Source organism: Tyto alba, unplaced genomic scaffold (genome assembly GCF_018691265.1).
Source record: "Tyto alba isolate M040663 unplaced genomic scaffold, T.alba_DEE_v4.0 Super-Scaffold_15, whole genome shotgun sequence".
NCBI classification, from domain to species: domain Eukaryota; kingdom Metazoa; phylum Chordata; class Aves; order Strigiformes; family Tytonidae; genus Tyto; species Tyto alba.
Genome location: NW_024881277.1, coordinates 4851658 through 4873755, shown reverse-complemented (window position 1 = coordinate 4873755; position 22098 = coordinate 4851658). Strand labels below are relative to the sequence as shown.

General features: G+C 51.3%; 2 pseudogenes; both read left to right on the top strand.

Annotated features, from left to right (window-relative positions):
• Positions 1 to 2408: 2408 nt before the first annotated feature.
• Positions 2409 to 3375, top strand: LOC122153025 (annotated as a pseudogene).
• A 3591-nt stretch (positions 3376 to 6966) lies between these two features.
• Positions 6967 to 21423, top strand: LOC122153024 (annotated as a pseudogene).
• Positions 21424 to 22098: the final 675 nt, after the last annotated feature.

Below are 22098 nucleotides of genomic sequence, written 5' to 3'. Positions count from 1 at the left end.
CATCCCACCTGATCCGTACAGCAGTCGAGTCTCATTGCCAGCCCTTCCCACCCTGGGAGCTTGGGAGGTATTGTACAGTAGTCATGCTCTTGTTGTTGCTCATCCCCATAGAATACTACCCCAGGAAGAGTCCTGAGCAATGTGAGAGGGACAGGATCTCCCATCCCAGGGACTGGAGGTCAGCAATTTGCCCTTTCTCTTAACATAACACATCCAAGTTCACACAGAATCTCTTCCTTTCAATGGCATTTGTCTACCGGTCATAATTTTCTCCAGTTTTCTGCTGTAACCAGCCCCTTGGGAGATTTTGTCAATAGCGTCCTCAGTGGGAGCAATTAACAGTGCAGGAAACTTTGGAGTTTATATCTGATACTGACTCCTTGAGAGGTTTCATCACCTACCTCTCAGTGCCTGAGGTTCATGGAGTTGGCACCAAACCCTCCTGAGGGATCATTAAAGTGCCTTGGGCTGTTGCTGTGGTGCTGAGCTGGGCCGGGCTCCTGGGCCGGAGGGAGCTCCTGGCAAGTGGGCAGCGCTGCAGAGAGACAGCTCTGCCCAGGAGCAGCTCCTCTGCAAAGCGCAGCAGGGCTGGGGCACTGCCTGCAGGCACCCAGGGCAGAGCAGCGAGGCACACACAGCTTCAAGGCAGCCTGGGCTGGGAGGCTGCTGAGAGCTCCGAGGAGGAGAAAGCGTCAGGGCCCTGGCCACAGTAAGTCTGGGGGTGCAGGGCAATGCAGCTGCAGCTCGGGGAGGGATCTGGGGAAGGCGGCAGAGCCGCCAGGAATCTGCCTCCTGCCTAGAAGAGGAGGAGGATTAGTTGCTCCAGAGCAGGTCTTCCCCTGGTGCCCCCTGCGAGGGCCAGGGCATGAGGGCTGCCTTCTGGCAGGGCCGGCTGCAGGGGTGTGCAGCCGGGTGTGCAGGCAGGGGTGCCCAGGGCTGTCCTTCCCAGCAGGGTCCCTGCACCCCAGGGGGCTGTGTGCTGGGGCAGGGACTCTGCCGCCTGCCAGGGTCAGCACTCAGCCTGCCCGGGGAGCTCCCCACGGCGCTGTGGGGAGAAGCTGTGGGGGGAAGGAGCAAGCCACTGTAGGGCAGGGTGGTTCTGCTCTCCTGAGGGAGCTGCATGGGTCAGGGCTGATTGCAGCTCCACATCACCCCTGGGACATTTCACAGGGCACTTTTCAAGAAGGACATCAAGGCAGGGTGCTACTGGGCAGTAAAGGAACTTTCCAGGATTGGTGCTTTCACTCTTCAGCTGTGATGGTAGGTGGATATGGTCATGGATCTGTTCAGGTTTGCACAAGAGACAAACAATCCTACAGCATTACAGTGAGTGAGGAACGGGTTTATCAGGAAACCTGCTGAAGTCCCTTCACCCACCTCAGCCTACAGAAAGCATTAACATCACCTTTGTGGTCTCTTCAGGGTTTATCTGAAATTCTCTTCAAGACTTGCCAGCACAGAGATCCCCCTGGTCAGTGTCCTGTTGCCAGAAGGTGTATTCTGGGCAGAGCTGGGGACATGGTGGGTGGGATGGGATCCGTGAGCACGGACAGGGAGGAGATGTGGGGACAGAGAAACAGTTCCTGGCAAATAGAGCTCCCAAGCAGGATCCCAGGGAGTGCTAAGCCATCCCTTGGGGGTTGTCAGTCTCCTCACAGATTCCTTTCCTTCTCTCTGACAGGGGCCATGTCCTGCCCTCTCCATCATAACTGCACCTCTGTGGTGGTAAAATGATTTTTCAGACCTATCCATGCAGATTGGAGAAATAAGACTCCCCTGCTTTCATTAGAGTCCAGTTACTTTTTTTTTTTTTTTTTTTTTTGAGAGAGAGTAATTTTTCTGTGCAGTCATCCTCCAGATAGCAGAAATGAAAGCACATGGCAGCTGGGAACAAGCTTGATTGATGCTGCTGCTCTCCTGACTCTGCACTGAGCAAGAGACAGCTGAGCCCTTCTGCCTGTCTTGTCTTAAGACTCCACACTTTCAGTCATAAAGTTGAGGATTTCTAGAAGTAGTACTCACCAGATGTGATGATGGTGGAAAATAAAAGGCACAGAGAAAGTTATCATAACACATGCTAAACCTCTCTTCTGCATCCCACTCTCTTGGGAGTCATAAGTGCAGATATTAAACATTTCTATTAAGGGTGAATTGCATCTGACATCCCTTGTGAACACTGGAGGAGACAAGAACCAGCTCCCATGTCCTCATGGCAGCAGGGCAGAGCTGGCTCCTTGGCAGCACATGGGCAGAGGTCCTGCTCCTCAGAGCAAACAAAGGAAATGTGTTGGAATTGGGAGTTGGGGGGAGGGATTTTGTTGAGAAATACAGTGGCTTTGCTTGCAGGCTGTCACAATTGTCCCATCTTTTCCTTCATAGGCCGCTGTACCCATGTCAAGAACCAGCTGATGTCCAACAGCAGCTCCATCACCCAGTTCCTCCTCCTGGCATTTGCAGACACACGGGAGCTGCAGCTCCTGCACTTCTGGCTCTTCCTGGGCATCTACCTGGCTGCCCTCCTGGGCAACGGCCTCATCATCACAGCCATCGCCTGCGACCACCACCTCCACACCCCCATGTACTTCTTCCTCCTCAACCTCTCCCTCCTCGACCTGGGCTCCATCTCCACCACTCTCCCTAAAGCCATGGCCAACTTGCTCTGGGACACCAGGGCCATCTCCTACCAAGGCTGTGCTTCTCAGGTCTTTTTCTTTTTTAATGATCTCAGCAGAGTTTTATCTCCTCACCATCATGGCCTACGACCGCTACGTTGCCATCTGCCAACCCCTGCACTACGGGACCCTCCTGGGCAGCAGAGCTTGTGTCCACATGGCAGCAGCTGCCTGGGGCGGTGGGATTCTCACTGGTCTGCTGCACACAGCCAACACATTTTCAATACCTTTCTGTAAAGGCAATGCCCTAGACCAGTTCTTCTGTGAAGTTCCCCATATCCTCAAGCTCTCCTGCTCAGGCATGTACCTCAGGGAGGCCGGGTTTATTGTGATTAGTGTCTGTGTAGCATTTGGGTGTTTCATTTTCATTGTGCTGTCCTATGTGAAGATCTTCAGGGCCGTACTGAGGATCCCCTCTGAGCAGGGACAGCACAAAGCCTTCTCCACGTCCCTCCCTCATCTGGCTGTGGTCTCCGTGTTTATCAGCACTTCATTTTTTGCCTACCTGAAGCCCCCCTCTATCTCCTCTCCACTCCAGGACCTGGTGGTGGCTGTGCTGTACTCAGTGGTGCCTCCTGCAGTGAACCCCCTCATTTATAGTATAAGGAACCAGAACCTTAAGGATGCAATTCAGAAACTGGTGACCAGATGTTTTTTTAGAAGGAATATACTGCCCATCTTCTCCTTATCACTTTTAATATAACTCATTACAGTCTCAACCTGTCTTTTATATTTTTGTAGTTGTTGATGTTATTGTTGATTTTTTTTTTTTTTTTCGCTTCTGATTAAGTCGTCCATAAAGTGTTTTCACTATTCATACCATTTCAAATTCATTAGCTGTCTGTCTGGTTTGACCCAGAGACAGTGTAAATGAATTTCCACACCCTCTGCATTTAAACACTAAAAAGGACCCTGCAGTGATTTTTTTGTCCGAGGCTTTTTTTCCAAGACCTTCTCTGGAGCTGCTGCATCAGCTCCTGCATACAGAGTCCCTGTACAGCAGATCTGTGACAGAGCTAGCCTCTCTAACAGCATCTCCATCATGAAAGGGGATCTCCTCAGGCCAGTGCCCAAACGCTTAGGGATTTTTCCAACATGCCCAAGGAATAGACTCCAAAGTGGACTGTTTCTCTGCTTGTTTCCCCATGGGCTCAGTGGGATGGCTCCCAGTATGGTCTTGCAGGGACTGAGGAATGGCTCAGGTGTTACTTGTTGGACAGCACCCACACAGATGGTGAATGATCTCCAGTTAAACTCCCTGGAGCTCTACAGCATGTGATAGGACTGATGGCAGATGATTTTTTTTCTGGAAGGAGTCTGAAACTGCCAGCAGAGTGCAGGTGATCTAGGTGATCTTCAGGATCAGCGTGTGCCAGTAGGTCAGCAGTGAGTGGAGCCCACTGAGCACAAACGTGTCCAAGGTGGAGGGACCCAGATATAATGTGCTAAATCTGGGTTTGAAGTGTTGAGTGAGGGCTCTGAACCACCAAGGGACACAGCAGGCACAGGGAAAGGAGCCTGGTGAGTGATTTGTTCTGCCATCACTGGACTCCTGTAGACTAGGTCCAGTGCAGCTCCCAAACACATCTTGTGGTGTTGGCAATAAGGCAGGGTACCTCTGAGCACCCTCCATGGCCACATAAGTGCTTCTGTGGGAGGCAGTTGGTGGCAGTGATGTCCCTGAGCTGGGTCTGCCTCCCAGCCTGACCAGCACAGCCCTGTAAAATCACCATGTGACCCCAGACAAGCCCACTTGTTCCTCAGAGCAACACCAGCAGCTCATAGGCTGCGGAGAGCATGGAAAGCGGATGCAGAACTGGCTGTCCAGGCCAGCACAGATGTGCCCACCTTGAGGAAAGGTCCTGTGGAGAGGTGGGATGTCCTGGGAGAAGAGCAGGACACTGTGTGCACGGAGGGCAGACGTGGAAAGAGAAATTCTTTGATGTAGGTGCCAGATGAGGGCAGCGGGAGCTGCCTGAGGAGTTCCAGAGCCAGGACTCTGCGCTGTCCTGGGGAGCGGGGCTGGCCTGGGGGCTGTAGGCTCCTGGCAGGGGATCTCCAGGCCACGACAGCAGGAGAGACACTGACAGTGATCTCCATCTCCTCCTTTCTGCGGGGCCAGACCAGACTGGGCTGCTCTGCTCAGCTGGGGAGAAGGCTGGGGAGTGGGGAGAGCTGGGAGGGGGTTGAGATATCTGGGTGCAGCAGTGCTGGGCAAGGGATAACAGCGCTGTACCGCTGAAGTGTGTGAGTGTGCAAGGTCAGGGCACACAGCTGTGTCTTTGCACAGCCAGGCCTCTCCTGGGAGAGACATGAAGGACCATCAGAGCAGGACCTGCTCTCTGCCCGTGTGTGCTGGACACCCCAGGAAAGCTGCCCCAGAGTGATCGTCACACACAGCCAGTAACAACCACCATTTCCAGCACGGGCCTCTCACCCCAGCTCAGAGAGGTTGTTTAAGTAGGTCAGCAGTCCATGTTTGTATTGTACAGATGAGTCGTGAGTATGCAAATTGTGTGCATGTGGGGAGATGAACCTGAATGAGCACAGATGCCCTCAGCTATTCCCGGGGATCCCATGAACGTCTGTGGGACAGACAGTGTCTCACAGTCACTTCACTTTGAGCGTACTGTCCCCTGGGAACCCACCAGAATGCAGCACTGGGATGTGCTTCCTCGAGCTGAGGTCCCCGTGTCCATTCCTCATGCCTCGGGGCACCTCAGAGAAGTGCAGAGCAGGGTGGTACACTGCGAGGCTGAGGTGCCTGCCAGCCTCTGGGAGCGGCAACTGGAGGCCAGAGAGACACTACAGTTGTGAGAGTGCACTGCCTCTGCGTGTGCAAGGGAAGGACTCGTGCCTCTGAACACCCCTGTGGGCATGAAGAGCACATGAGGCCAGCTCAGATGTGGATACTTCACAGAGACCTGACATTTCTATGTGTGCCTCCAGGAACAATTCCCACCATCCCCATGAGATTTATCTCACTCGCCATGGAAAGGCTCATGGTCATTTCCTCTGTCTGCTATGATATTCTGCCCCGCCTTTCTAGCCTGTGCCTTCAAATACCCATTCCTTCAGATTCCTCCCTGCTGTGGGAAAGATCAAAGCACAGTGGAAAAGTAGGCCTGTGAAAATCCTGGATACATACAGATGAAACCAACAAGCTCAAGATCTGTCTTCTTTTCCTGACTAGCAAGGACCAAGCTCCGCAGTGCCTGCGTCCCCACTTGGTGCCTCTGCCCGGGTGCTGCTGTGGAGATCACCTGGATCATGGGTCACATCACTATGAAAATCCTTAAGAGTCACAGGGTGGGGAAAATGGCTTGTAAATACTGGGTTTATGATACTAGGTGGATTCTTGCTTTTAATGACCGGCATTGCAGCAGGTAGATGTATGCTTTCTCACCTTCTGTCTTCTCTTTCCTCTGTACCTATTTGCTATGAATGGATCACAACAGTCAAGAACTTGGAGTGTTTGAGCCACGGGGTAGGATGTGAGAGCCAACTTGTTACTCCATGAAACAAGTGCTGAGAAAAACAGCCAGAGGAAAACAGGGGATGAGAAAAACAACCTGAGAAAGAGCCTGAGGGGGAACAGAGGCCCTTCCAAGCTGAGGAATGCCTCAAAGATTCGCAAGTAACAAAACTCTAGTCACGGGGTGAATAATGTGGTGTCTGGAGGTGATGAGGCTGCCCAAACAGCACAGGGTGCAGTGGGGAGGGAGCCATGTGAAGGCAGGACGGCTCTGCCCTGGGGCAGCTTGTAAAGTTTCAAGGGCCACCTGACTGCTGAATGACCTTTGCTTCATTAGCCACGAAATGCATATTAAAGTTGTCACCCCTGAATATCTCATAAGGCACCTTACTCTTCCCCATATGGGAAGTATGTGGGTCGGCCTAGGGGATGGACCCAAGGAAAGTCTGTGTAAACCGGGGCGTGGGGGCCGAGAAGCAAACAAGCGAGCAAGCAATAGAAAGAAGTGAAGGAGACAGATGCATCCCTGATGAACTCAGACGGGACCAACACAGGACCACAGACCAATGATATCTATTTTCTCTCTCTCTTGTTTTATTTTTCCCCTTTTCACTAGGCATACTAGATCGCTTGCCATAATTCATTATGTACTTAGCCAATTATTGTGTATCGAATTAGTACATTGTGGGGAAATTAATAAATGTTTGTGCATGGACTTTGAGACTTGTCTCACCGTTGTCCACCCCACTAGGGATTTGCGAATTGATGTCACTTGTCTCTTGTCCGAGCGGGACGTGGCAATAACCAACTGTGTGAACTATGATGGAAGAAGCTAAAAAGAAAGAATGGGTAGTATTTCAAGAGCCGTTGTTGAAAGACAAACAAAATGAATTATATGAACCAGATTTGGTATTTGTTAAAGAGGAAAAAGCCTTTGCGGTAAATGTCACAATTAGGCATGAAAGTAAATCAACATCTTTGGTGGAAGCAGCAACAAACAAGGTAAAGAAATATCAACACCTCAAAGATGAAGTTCAAGAATTGACAAATGCTACTGTTATTAAATTTATAGCATTTCATTTGGGTGCAGGTAGCAAATGGTATCAGGGCAATTATGAATTGTTGGCAGAATTGGGATTGAATGGGGATGGTCATGGGATTAATTTTGCATTTGAGGATGTTCCTGAGGTGCTCCTGTTCCTCAGGGACATCTCATGGGGTCTTCAAGGACTTGGGGACACCCTCTGGGGTTCTCATGTCCTGGCGACATCCCAAAGGAAGTTTTTCCCTTGATGACATCTTCATGGAGATCTTGTCTCCCTCTGGGAAGTCTCTGCGTCTCCTTCTCCCCCCGGGGATCTCCCCAAGGGGTCTCTCATGACAGGGGGTCATCTTCAGTCCCATTCCCCTCCTCCCTGGGGCCATCTCCAAGGTCCCATCTCCCTTGGGGGTGGCCCCATGCCTCTTAAGGACATCTCCAGTGGTGGCATTGCCCTCATCATCATCCTCCCAAGGGATTTCCCCATCCCTCTGCTCTCTGAAGATGCAGAAGAGTGGTCCATGACCCAGAACAATGTTGTCAGCCATGGTCATCACTTGTCAATGACATAAAAGTTATTTTTCAGTATATATTGCCTAGCGTGGCTGGGGCAGCTGCTGGGGAATGCGGGGTGGCTGGGAGAACACTTTGGGGCACAGGCAGTGCCTGAGGGAAATCTCCTGAGGGGGCTTCCACGAGCCCGGGGCCATTCAGCCGTGGCTGCAGATCTGGTGCCCAACTCCGGCGGGCAGAGTCAGAGCCTGGAGCATCTCCCCTCACCCCAGCCGTGCTCACGCTTCTGCTTATCATGGGCAGTCGTGCTTGCTCAAGTCGTGCTGTGCTTCTCCCTGCCAGGGGTTCAGCCAGCTGCAAGAGCTCTCCATCAGCCTCTTCAGAGATGGGATGAAGACCGTGGTGGGCAAAACCAAGAAAGAGTTGAGGAAGAAAGCACGGATGGGCCTGCTCCTGCTCTTCTTTCGCATGAGTGACCAGGGCCAGCTCGTGGCCAAGGTACAGATTTCAAAGCTCAGCACTGGTGTGGGAAAGGCACCCTCAGCTGTTTGGGCCAGGGCCTGTCACAGCTTCCCAAGGGTGGGATCACCCCAGGAACAAAGCCAAAGCTGTTTGGTTGGAAAAGAGATGAGAAGTCAAAAACCTTCTGTGATTTTGTCCTGGGTTGAGTGAATGGTGGAGTTTTTTGGTGACAGGGGAGGGGGCTATCGGGGCAGCCCCATGTGAGAAGCTTCTCAAAGCTCTCCCAGCTCTAAGTCAGCTCCACTTCTGTTTGGGAAATTGAGCCAATCAGCTGCGCCTGTGCGATAACGTATTTAAGAAGGGACATGGTGACAGGCAGTTGGACTTGTGAGGAGGAGTTGCTGCAGCTGCATGAACACCAAGGTCAGTGGAGGAACGGAGGAAGAAAGGAGGGGGGAGGTGTGCCGGAGCAGAGATCCCCCTGTATCCTGGGGAGACAGCAGGGCGGCCCCCCTGCCACCCATGGAGATACACGGTGGAGCAGACATTGATTTATGGCCTGTTGTTCCTGCTCAAATGATCAAAGTTCTGTGCCCGAAGAAGGCCGGGGTCTCATGGGAAAAGGCAGCCCCACTGTTGTAATTCAGTGCTGGGAGGATTGCAGCATGCGGGGGTGTCCCACGCCGGAGCAGCTCGGGAAGGGCTGCAGCTGTGGGAGGGAATCCAGTCGGAGAAAGTTAGTGACCCATGACAGAGCAGTGTGGGGAATGCTGCGGCCCATGAGAGGAACTCATGTTGGAGAAAGTTTGTGGAGGACTGTCTCCTGTGACAGGGGGACAACGATGGAGCAGGAGGAACAAGTTCTGGACACTCCCCTCACTGAAGATAAGGGAAGTGGCAGCGCTGACTGCACCCCCCATTCCCTGCCCCTGCACCACTGGGGAGGAAGTAGAGATATCGGGAGCAGAGCTGAGCCCGGGAAGAAGGGAGGGGTGGGGGGAAGGTGTTCTCAAGATGTGGCAATGCTTCTCACTGTCCTACTCTGTTATGTGTTGTTGTTAGTGTCCGTAATAAATGTATGGGTTTTTTTTCTTCCCCTAACGAGTCTGCCTTTTGCTCGTGATCATAAAGGGGAATTTTTCCCCATCTCAGTCCTATCTCGAACGCCAAACCTGGCTCTCTGTCCCTTCTCATTGACGGAGGGGAAGGGAGAGAGAGCTGCTGCGTGGTGGTTGGCTGCCAACCAGGCCTAAACCACGACAGCTTTCTGTTAAGCTTGAGTGAATCTCACACATGTAATGTCATCGAGGGGCAGAGGCAGGGCTCAGCAGAGGGCCCAAAGGAAAGGGCCGTCCTGGGAACATGCTGGGGTGTCTGACCATGGGGCTCTGGGACACAGTGGGGGGCACCAGGGAGGTCCCAGGGAACTTGAAGGCAAAGGGGGGCCTAGAGGCACCCTGAGAGCCCCCAGGTGCCCAGGGCTGAGCCAGCCCTGTGCCCCCCCAGGGGACACTCTCCCCTCCCTGCATGGGCGGTGGGTCACCGTGGGGCCCTTTGTGACCTCCCTGTGTGACCCCCCACTGCCCTGCGTGTGCTCAGCGCGGCTGTGGCCCCCAGCCCGCAGTGTCCGGTAGGACGGTGACGGGACAGGGCAGGAGCAGAGGGTCGGCGAGGAGCCCCCGAGTGCAGCCCACGTCTTTCCCTGCTGTCCCCACCACACCCATGGCACAGAGACCTTCGGCGAAAGCTTCCCCCCTTCCCCACCCCTGCCCCTTCCCTCCGTCCCGCAGGATGGCGGAGAGACCCCTCAGCCGCCCCAGGGTGGCCTGGCAGGAGGACGGGGCTCCCGAGGAGAGCAGCTCTCTGCCGGAGCCCCACGAGGAGCGCTGAGGGGTCTAAAGTGGTGGTGTAGGGTCTAGGGGCCAGGCCCCCAGTGCAGTGGGGTTCTTAGGGTGCTCGACATCCCGCACAGGGGTCTGAGGTTCACTGAAAGACTCAGGAGGGGTCCTGAGTGGACTAGAGCCTTCCTAAGAGAGCTACAGGGCAGATGGAGGAGTCTGTGGTTGGACTGTGCCCCATAGCCCCGTGCTCTCTCCAGCTGGCGCAGGACAGCAGCAGGGCTGAGGAATCCGTGACTCAGAGCCTGCCGTACCTGGAGGACGACCAGGTCACCTTGCGAGAGGCGGCCGTCAGGTTCCTCGGTGAGTCACAGCCCCCGGGGTCCCTCTTCTGGCAGCCCGGCCCCAGCCCCCGCCGCTGCGCTGGCAGCGAGGAGCAGCCCTGGGGCTGCCAGAGCCCCGGCTGCCCCGTGCAGGGCCTTGGCCTCCCTCTCCCAGCCCTTCCCATGCCGGTGGCCTTGGTGGCCGCCTTGCCCGGTCCCCCCCGCCTCGGCTACTGGCCTGCCCTGGGCTCAGCCCTGCGGAGGGGCAGGAGGGCGTGCAGCCGAGCCGGCGGGGCCGGGGGCTGCGCTGCTGGGAGCGTGCTGGGCAGCGGGCGCTCAGACGATGCTCTGTGCCCAGGGCTTGCTGCGCAGCCCCTCAGGGACCAAAGCCAGGAGAAGCTGCCCGAGATCTGCACCGGTGAGTCGGGAGCACGGGCTGGAGGGGATGCCGGGGGGTCTCTGCACACACGGGGGCTCATCGCGGCTCTGTTCCTTTCGCTCCCAGCCCTGCAGCCCCTGCAGAATGACAGAGAACCCTCCTTCTGTTCCCTGGCCGCTCAGACCGTCTGCATCCTGAGCTCGCAAACGCAGCAGCAGACACCAGGATGCACCCTGCGAGTGCTGGGCTGCTGGTGCTGCTAAGCCAGGCTGAGGGGCAACTTCCCTCGGGGAAATGGCTGCAATTTAATAAAGCTGGGACAAGCCCAACCCCATGGTGTCCTTCCGCTGTGCAGCACCCACAGCGTGCTGAGCAGAGAGTGTCACTGCCGGCCTGTCCCGCTGCCTGCAGGACAGCTGCCCCTCGGCACAGCCTGGCCCCAGGCTTGTTTTACACGGGTTCCCCTCGGGGAGGCTTTCCCCAGTACAAGCCACCTTCGGTCACCCCTGGGGAAGTCTCTTCTTTCGGGAGGCAGAGGGCAAAGGGAAATGGCAGCCCGCTTTAGGTGCTGGTTCCAAAAGTCTCTTGGGCCAGAAATAGTTACCAGCAAGGTATTGCCCAAAGTTAATGGGAGATGCCTCTTGTAGTTTATTTTTTCTCTTTACCACACTACCTTCATTTTACAGGTCATATTTATTTGATAGGAGTGCTGAAGAGGTGTAACTTGTTTAAAGAGTGTTTTCTCTGACCTGAACGGAAGTTTCTACAGATGAATGTGCTGTGCCTTTGTTTATGACAAAATGTTTATGACTATGGCTTCAGTTTTTTCAAACATCCTTATTTGGTCAGGGAAAAATTTTTCTCCTAGATTTCACCTGAGATTTCTCCCCAGACTGCAATTTCAGTTGTCATTCCGTGCTGCTTGCTTAACATTTGTGCCTTTTCAGCTGAATAAGATACCTTGCAATTGTCATAAAACCACTGTATGTTAATTAAGTACCAGTGCAATTAAATACCATCAGCACCTTTGCCTCTCAGAGGAGGAGAGGGTACGATCAGGTGCTACTTGGTTAATAGTCAGGGTGACTTCTTCCCGAGTACCAAGAAGAGCAGACCCATCTCCATTTCCCGGGATGCAGGGGTGCAGGGACTTGCCTCTTGGCCGAGCGAGAGAAACAGAACCCGGGAGTGTGGACTGAGATCCAAACCCCGCACCCGTTAGCCAGCGCTGATTCTCAGGGTGAGGGTGAGGGACTGGGACTGGCGCTGCTCTCGGCAGTGACTGGCCCCACAGACACCGCTCTCAGCTTGTCAGTCCCGCCGGCAGTCCCTGAGCTCAGCAGAGACAGATCCTCTGGTGCCAGCCTGGGCAGCTCTTCTGCTTCCAGCATCTCAAGGGGGGCTGCAAAGAAGAGGGAGACTCCCTTGTTACAAGGAGTCCCAGGGAAAAGCCAAGGGCGAGTGGGCACGAGTTACTGCTGGGGACATTCCAGTTGGACACAAGAGGAACATGTTTCACCACAAGAACAATAATCTCCCCAGGGCAGTGGTGGATCCCCCAACAGCGGACACTTTTAAGATTCAGCTGGGCAGAGTGCTGGGCCACCTTGTCTAGGCCGGCCTTTGCCAAGGAAGGTTGGACCAGCTGATCCTCGAGGTCCCTTCCACCCTGGGATTCCGTGATTCTGGTTCCGCTGTCTGAGATGTGTGTTTTCAGAAAATGAAAAAGTCATAAAGTAAGGGTTCTAGTTAGACCTGTTAATACCAGAGACGTGAACAATTCCGTTCATATACAAAGGATACAAGGAACAGGCTCCTTTGTGTGCACTTTGTAGACAAGATCAGCAGGGCTGCGTGCCGAGCAGCAGCCCAAACTGTGAGCTGTGACCATCAGTGGGTAAAGTGAGTTAAGGTCTGTACTTCAAAACAACCACCCGAGACCCTTCCCCGATTCTGTACGCTTGTGCAGAGGTAGTTTCACAGGCATTAGATTTTAGAATTTATATTAGAAATTAGAGGAATTAAATTATATGAATGCTAGAAATTATATGATTGATTATTTAGAATTTCTACGAATTTTTTTTTTTTTTTTTTCTGTATATTATGAGTGTGCTTTTGTCCCTGGGTGTGCCTGTTAGGAGGAAAGATCTCCCACGCACCCAGCACTGTAATAAAAGCGTTGGATTTTTAAACTCTCATTTGGCTTGGGGAGTTTTCTTGGTTACAATTTTCAGGAATATCCCCGCTCCCCCCAGCTCCCCTGGATTTTCTGAGCTGAGCTGATCCGTCATTTCCATCCTACAAATCCATGTGCTCTGACGAACTTCCCCCCCCAGCGCCGCTCAGCACAGAGGTGAACTGCCCGGCGTGCCCCGAGCGGCGACACGGGGCGTAAAATAACACGGGGAAGGGAGGTGACACCCCCACGTTGCACGAGGACCCTGCACAAACACCCCCGTTGCATGAGGACCCTGCACGCGGCTCCTTGCACGCCCGCCCCCTTCACACCGGGCACTGTGCGCATGCGCGCATCCCGGGGCAGGGACTACAACTCCCAGCGTGCCCCGCGCGGGAGGAAGGGGAGCCGCGCGTTGATTGGTTGTGGAGGGGGCGGGGCCGGGGCGCGCGGCGGGGCCCGCTCTTTGTCGGAGGTGGAGGAGCAGTGGGGGGGGCGGGCGGAGCTGCGGAGCCCAGGAGTGGGGCTGTGGGGGCTCCGTGCTTTGGGGGGGCTGTGAGCATCTGGGGAGGGGGCTGGGGGGCTGCGGCCCCCCGGGGGGCCCGGGAGCGGCGGCGGGGGGGTCCGGGAAGTGGGGCTGGGCAAAGGCTCGGAGCCACTCGGGGGGCCGAGGAGTGGGGGGGGGGGCTGCAGGCGGCCCCGGGGTTGGGTGGGGGGGGGCGGGGGGTGGTGGGGGGACTGGCGGGGGGGGCTGGGAGCCGCCGGCAAGGGCTGGGGGAGCCCCGAGCCCGGGGGGGCTGTGAGCCGGGGGGGTCCCGCCCCTTTCCCTGCCCGCCCCAGGCCCCAGCCCGGGGTCCCGGCCGAAGCCCCTCGAGGAGCTGATTTGGCCGCCCCGAGGGACGGCTGGGGGGGCAGCCCCGAGCTGCTCGGCTGGGGCCTCGTTCTTGGGGCAAGAGGCAGCGGGGGCCTGCGCAGCGCTGGGGGTTGGCGCTGAAAATCCCAGCTCGGGGGGGTCGGGGCTGCTTCCCCCTCCCGGGGCGGCTCCTGCTCCGCCAATTCCAGCCAGCAGCCCCGCAGCTTCATCCAGGCTGCTTGGGGTTGTGCTCTTCTTCAAACGCCAGTTGCAGAAATCAGGCTAGTGTTTGAACAGGTTTTGGTCGCTGTGATGACTGCAACAGGCTTCAAAGATGGACCTCAGCAATTCAGTAGTCCCAGACCTTCCCCTTTGTGCCTTTAATTAAGGAATAATTTGAAAACTGATGAAAACTAATGGGTGTTTGGGCCGTGCAGAGTCTTTCTTTGCATGGGGGAACAGATTTGGGTTTTCTTGGCTTAGTTACTGTCCATGGAGGCAAGGAAGGAGAAACCAAGCAGCAGTGATGTCTTTTCTTTAGATTTAAGACATGCATAAAAACACCTAACTAAAAGAAGCCAATGTTAAATTGTCTTGTTTAATGTTAGCAGGAAGCTGATGGGACTATCCTTAAATCAAAACTGATACAAAACAGAAATGTGTCCTAAGCATCTTCTGTGTGTAGTGTCACCCTTAGTGGATTTCAAACCCTTTAATTTCCTGGTGATAGGTTATAAATGTTTAGGGCAATGCAAATAAGTTGTATTAAGATGGTAGCAACTTGATTATTTTCTTATATCCACAAATGTTTTTTAAAAAAGTAGTTGGATTTCTAATTGTTGTGGTTTAGGCCTGATTGGCAGCCAACCACAACGCAGCACCTCTCTCTCCCTTCCCCTCCGGCAATGAGAAGGGACAGAGAGCCAGGCTTGGGGTTCAAGATAGGACTGGGATGGGGGAAAATCCCCCTTTTATGATCACGAGCAAAAGGCAGACTCGTTAGGGGAAGGAAAAAAAGAACATACATTTATTACAGACACTAACAACACATAACAGAGTAGGACAGTGAGAAGCGTTGCCACATCTTGAGAACACCTTCCCCCCACCCCTCCCTTCTTCCCGGGCTCAGCTCTGCTCCCGATATCTCTACCTCCTCCCCCAGTGGCGCAGGGGCAGGGAATGGGGGGTGCAGTCAGTGCTGCCACTTCCTTCATCTTCGGTGAGGGGAGTGTCCAAAACTTGTTACCCCCTGCTCCATCGTGGTCCCCCTCTCACAGGAGACAGTCCTCCACAAACTTTCTCTGACTTGAATTCCTCCCATGGGCCGCAGCGTTCCCCACACTGCTCCGTCATGGGTCACTAACTTCCTCCGACTGGAGTCCCTCCCACGGCTGCAGCCCTTCCCGAGCTGCTCTGGCGTGGGACTCCCCCGCATGCTGCAATCCTCCCAGCACTGAATTACAGCAGTGGGGCTGCCTTTTCCCATGAGACCCCGGCCTTCTTCAGGCACAGAACCTTGATCAGCCGAGCAACAGGCTGTAAATCAATGTCTGCTCCACCGTAGATCTGCATGGGTGGCAGGGGGGGCCGCCCTGCCGTCTCACCACAGGATACAGGGGGGTCTCTGCTCTGGCACACCTCCCCCCTCCTTTCTTCCTCCGTTCCTCCACTGACTTTGGTGTTCACGCAGCTGCATCAACTCCTCCTCACAAGTCCGACTGCCCGTCACCACGTCCCTTCTTAAATACGTTATCGCAGAGGCGCAGCCGATTGGCTCAATTTCCCAAACAGAAGTGGAGCTGACTTGGAGCTGGGGGAGCTTCGAGAAGCTTCTCCCAGGGGGCCGCCCCGATAGCCCCCTCCCCTGCCACCAAAAAACTCCACCACTCACTCAACCCAGGACACTAATTTAGGTCAAGTTATCTAAAAATCATAAGCAGGACTTTTTTTTTTTCCTCATTTATATTAATTCTGAGTAAAAGAGCAGAAGTTGATTTGGAAACCTGTAAGCTGAAGGGTGTTTTCCAGTGAGGTTTTGGTTTGTTTATTTTTCTTTTTGCTTTTGTGAAGTCCTCAATATTATATTTTCTCCCTCATTATTTCCAGGCTGCAGAACCAGCCTGAAAGGCACGGTGGAATTACTTTTCCCATTAGCTGGGCTCCTTCTAAGGATATAGATTGCATCCATACTCAGAAGCCAGTTGCAGCAACGAAGCCGTTTCGGGTATTTGAAGAGGAGGAAGAACTGAATCACCAGTAAAACGAGACTGTAAAATTTGTTAACCTCTTGGGTTTTTCAGGACAAACTTAACATGAGTTTCCTTTACAAGCTGGTGGTTCTTGGTAAACTGAATAACTTGGTCAAAGAATGGATTTCAGAATTTGGTGAGAGCAAGGTAAGGGTTTTTTATATGCTCTTGTCAAAACAGCTGATGCCTTTTTATTTCTTTTAAAGGCCATACTACTAGGATTTATGCTGAAGTGGAACTTTCAACTTTCTTCTAAAGTATTGAGGAGAGCTGTAGTAACTGCCGTTGAAATAAGGTAGAAAAGGTACTACAGTTCACAATCTTGAAGTCCCTGGGGCACTGAATAAATGTGTGAAGTGGCTCTGTGGGTTGACTTGTAGCAGCTAACAAAGCTGAAACAAGGGATTGTGGGGTGAGCTAGATGGGAAACGGGCACTAATCTCGCCCCAAACAGCCTGCAGCACCCAGTGTGGTTTGAAACTATTGCACTAGACTTGACCTTTGCAGAGATTGTGTTTATTTATGTGCATCTGCTGTGGGGAAGACTAATAATAGGTCTTAATTTCTGTAAATTAAGGACTTAATTTCTGTAAAAAGGACTGATACATTACTCATCTCTTTTTTTGAGTTGCAAGCACTCATTTCAGAAAAACAGTAGCAGTCTATTAGACTAACAACTCAGTCTGGGAGTGAGAAAACACTGTTTATGGAGGCTGTTGTAGTCTTTCTAAAGAGCCCGTATGCTACCTAAACTTGCACATAGGTCAATGTGTATCTTATATTATAAAGTAAACACTTTCTCTTCTACACACAGAATCTTCCTCCTTCAGTAGCAGCAGCAAATGTTGGTGGCAAAATATTTACATTTGGTTCTTACAAGCTTCGAGTACACACTAAAGGTAGAACTTCTTTGTCCAGTCATAGTTCTGATGTTTGAAAGTGACTTCCAACAATAACAGAAGAAATGGAATCTCTTTGCAGGTGCTGACATAGATGCTGTTTGTGTTGCTGCTAGACATGTAGAAAGATCGGATTTTTTTCAGTTGTTCTTTGAAAAACGGAAACATCAGGAGGAAATAAAAAACCTAACAGTGAGTAAGCGCTCTCCGTGATAATCGTGCAACTTCTACAGTAAGAATGTTCATGTTAAAGACTTATATTGGTAGAGGATGTCTTACAAGACAAAACTTTAAAATACATTGTTTCTGAGTCCCTTCTAAAATGCTATCTTATGCAGCATGAAAATGCTGAAGTCAAGCTTTTGGTTCCTTTCCCCAGTGGCTGTACACCACGTAAGAATCTTTGTGGTCCGCTTCTCCCCTGCCCTTGGTTTGAGAATGAGTGAGCTGTATCAAAAAGCAAGGCTGTCCCTGGGAGCCCTGCTTTCATCTCAGGTGCAGTAAGGGGCCTGGACATGCACGCCGGGGGAGGAGGGGGCAGCCTGAAAACTCAGGAAGGTGACGGTGATGTGGAAAGGCTCCTGTCAGTCCCTTGGCCGTGCTGTTCCTCTGGACAGACTTTAGGAGCTCTCGTTCATTCTCCTCTGGCCATGTTCCTCTCTGGCTCCTCAGCCTGAGCCTTTGCGGCCGGGATGCACACTGTCAGCTTTCCAGAAAGTTCCCAGGGGCTGTGCTGGGAACATACAGAACTGCTGTGTAAAATGCCCCTCGGGTGCATGCATTGCGTACCTCGCACGGTAAAACTGAGCTCCTGGGAAGTGCTTCTCAGCCTGGGCTTCCTCACGCAGACGGTTTGAAAGACTTCACGTGCATAGCTACGGAGCCTTTGTTTAGGTGACTGTCACCTGAAAACAGACTCTCAGCGGGCTGTGGCACAGTTCTGACAAGTGCTCTACAAAACTGAAGACTGTGCCAGAAGGTAGCTGACAGCATCTCAGGCACGGTAGAAAATAAAAGTAGAGAAGACTAGTGCGCGCTGTCAAATGTGGACAGAGTTGGTTAGATTTCTCTGGATGTTAACCAGCAGTAAGATAGCTAGAGAAATCTCTTTTCTTCCTCACTGCCAAGGTAAGTACCTTACAGCCACTGATCCTGGTGGCTCATGTGCGCTGTTTGTTCATTACAATCCATGATCAGCCTCAGAATCTCTTGGCTAAATAGCTTTTTAAAGCCAGTATTAGTTTTAGGCTTTAAAAAGCCTAAAGTATTTACAGTATTAGTGCTCTACTGCTTGCAGCTTACTACCAATTTTTTTGGTTTGGAAGCAAGTCAGTCTTTATACCAAATAGTTTAGCAGTGTAAATTCTGTATTTTATCACAGTTTAGGGAAAAGATCAAAGTAGCAAGAAATACTTTCTTACACAGTAATCCTCTCCTTTACAAGCAGTTGAAGATACGTGTGTATCAGTTGTCAAGTTTGAGTTTGATGGCATCGAGGTAAGAATTTTGCTTTTTTTCTTTAAGTAAGGATTTTTTTTTTTTTTCTTGCTTTGGAATAGGACAACTTTTCAGGGACTTGTGACCTTGCTATTTTACAAGGTTTTTGGTACCTGACAGTGTATTTAGGAAACTGTGATTAAACAGCCTGACCACAGCCTATCCCAGGAGAAGGCACTGCAGTAAAATGGGAGCTGATAGGAAAAGAAGCCCCTAGGAAGCCTGGCGGGCACGGGAACATCAGGGACACCTCTTGCTAAGCCTGTGCTGCAGGCCAGGGTAGCCCACTGGAACAGCAGTTATGTCACAGGGATTGTGCAGCGTGGGAGTAGAGGCAGTGTCCCTGCCAACCCTCCTGAGCTCTGACAAACCAGCTTTCTGCAGGGGGACGGGGATAGTGTAGCTCACCGTATGGATCATGTGAGCAGACTGAATGTTTTGTTGCAAATCAAAAATGAAGTGGTTGTGAGACAAACGGTCTGGAAGATGAAAAGTGAAAGCCCCCATTTGACTCCTGCCCAGGTTTGTCAGCTGCAGGAATCCTTGTATCTTGAATGCATCTCACACCGTGAGTGCAGACCTGCATGCTGTAGTACCTCAGCACGTTACTGCTTCGGTGTCACTATCGCCAAGACCTTCAGTGACCTTCTTGTGGCCTCTCTCTGGTACAGACATTCACAGAATAATTTTCTTGCCTCAGACTCTACTATAGACCAGATGCTTTGGGATCAAAAGGGCTTACCGCAGAAAGGAAATGCTCTCTCCTTTGCTGAAGTGTAGTTGAGGTGGCTGAACTTGCATCTTAATTTTATGATTTATGTTCTCTTTTAATGGAAGATGGAAATTGAGAGTAATCTTTTCAACTTAAAACCCCCTTCCTTTCCCTAGCTTAAAAAGGCGGGATACAGTGACGGTTTTGTAAATAAAATATGGAACTTCTAGCAATTCTCTTGAGTTTTCTGGCAAGTAAATCTCTCGGGACATGTATCTGTAGTCACATAGGTCTAAATACAAATGTTAACCACTCTGTAGTCTTGACTAGCTTTTCCCCCACTGATGTGCTGTTTGAAAATGATGCAGCATTCTAACTCACACTTGGCACTTTTCCCCCTCTTAAGATGGATCTCGTGTTTGCCAGACCATCTGTGCAAACTTTTTCTGATAATCTTGATCTCAGAGGTGACTCATGTCTGTGAAGCCTGGATACGAGATGTATGCGGAGCTTAAATGGTAAGCATATTTACACTTCTTTAAAAAGAAAGTGTTACAGAGCTTGGTATAGAATGCACATGGCACAACCCATCGGTTTCTGTACAAGTTGCAGAAACTGATCTCCTGTCTACTTGAGATCTGAGGAGGTGGCAAGTGGGCTTAAATTGAGATGCTTCAAGGAGTTGTGTGTTTAGATAGACCTGTATCTCATGTTTCTTTGATCAGGGTGTGTGCATTGTTCTAGTTCGCCATAGAAACTGCTTCAGATGAATAGGTAGAGCATTTGATAGAGAAGAATGTGTGGTAATTCATTAAAAAAAAAAATATATATATATTTAAAATACCTGAAGCCTAACTTACTCACTGTTTAACACTGACTGGTTTAATTGTTCCCTGCTGTCGAAAGAAACAGCTTTTGGAATCCTCCAGAAAGGCCTTATTAAAAATTGTATTCTATAAACTGTGAAAAAGCTGCTGAGGGCATCAGTTACCTGGAGTGATACTGAATGTTGCGTGTAATCTGTAATTTTTAAGGAAATACAAAGCAAGCAATCCAAACTTGTTTTCATAGGCTTGAACAATGAACTGTGAGCTATTGATCCAGGATAGCATAAAACTGACTTGTACCCGTTACTAGGAACTGCTGCACTTCAACTTTTTTCTTAGAGGCTGCAGAGCTACTGATGAAATACTGCATCCAGAGCCAAATGAAAGAGAACTTCCAGCTCACTCTCCGTGCAATTAAACTGTGGGCAAAATGTGAGTAAGGGGATTGTTCATGATCTTTAAACTTTTCACAGGCACCTCGTGCTGAAAAAACAAGACCATTAGCAGTACTTCACCTTTGGATAGCTGTTTAAATGATGGCTTTTAAACTAGAACCTGTTCTTCAGTTTAGATTCACGGTCTGTCCGTGGGGTTGATTCGGTGTGGTTTTTAATGGGGGTAGAGTGGGGAGAAGAGGGGAGTGCCTACAAGACAAGGTGCTGCATTGCTTATCAGGAACCTGACTAGAGGTGATAAAAAGGCAAGTTAAGTATATAAACTTGATACGTAAGGAATAAGAAAATACTGTTTGCGTATGTGTCTAGAGCAAGTGCTACAAGAATGGTAGAATTTTTCGTAAGGGAAGTTGGAGTGAAGCAGTAGCTGTAGCAGGGTAGGCAAATTCCAGAGTAGCAGTATTTTGGGAAGTGGTGTGGTCATGATTCTTCTGCTCATCACTGTTAAGGACCAACAATTTTGGCCTCATTGCATTGCAAAAGTAACTGACTTGGAGGCTAAAGTGTACTGAGTATTCTACAGATTGTGAAGTTGGTGCTGTAAATTTGAAGGAAGGTCCTTGGGTATTGAAGGACTGCAGGCTAATGACACGTACCCATTCTAGGACATGGCATTTACTCCAGCGTGCTGGGATTTCTTGGTGGGGTTTCCTGGGCAGTGCTAGTAGCAAGAACAGGTCAACTCTATCCAAATGCCAAGAAAGGCAAAGCCAAGAGGAGAACAATAACTGCACTCCCAAAAGGGGAGGAGCAAACTGAGGGAGGGCAACTCATCGGCCCCTGTCAGAGTTTCAACACTTGAGATAAACAGAAGAAATAAAATTGTAGGAAGTTAACAGTGGCCGAGAAGCAGATTATAAATCCATCTGATCCAAATCTCAGAAAGACTTTCAGTATTGATTTGTGTGAATACTAGACCGAGGCTGAAAATTAAGTGTTTGCTTCTGCTTTCCACGTCACGAGAAGATAACTTAAATGGGCTAAACAGTAACGAGAAGATGCTCAAGGCAATAGCAGAGCTTACTGGTTTCCTCCACTGGACCAACTGTGCAGTGAACCAGCTTAACACGGCCAGTCTAAGGATGTCACTGAAGTTGCTTAAAAAAAAAAAAAAAAAACAAACAGGTAAGTCCTTATCCTGGAATGTGAAGGCAGCACCTTGGCTCCCACACAGGGTGGCAGAGATGGCCCAGCAGGGTCATGTCCCGACGTTCCAGGTCAGATAAAGAAAGTGCTGGCTGTGTTTGTGGGGTCGGTTTGACGTATCTTTTCTGTTTTCTAGAAGCCTGGGGAAGGACGCGCTGTGCGGTAGGACCGGTGCTACTTTAGCCCTGAGGTTCAAAAACTGCACATCAGTGCAACTCCCTGAGTGGCCTTCATCACCAAATAAACCAGATTTGCTTTCTCCAGGGTGGTGGGAACAGGAGCTCACAAGTGGATTCCAGCTACACCTCAGGGTAGCAGTTGGCACATGCTTAACTTTAACTTTAAAGCCCACCCACTGGCTATTAAAGGTCACATGAACCCCTGAGATCTAATGAAAGGAAAACCAAACAAACCAAAAAAAACCCACGACAATATCCCCAGAAAACACTACACCTCGTTTCCCACTCCTGAAGGAGGCCGGGTTCACATGACACGTCGGGGTCCCCCCCTCACCCCGGGAACTTGCCAGCCTCCAGCCAGGGAGCCGGAGCATTTGTCCCCCCCTGCCCGGGGGCAGCTGCCA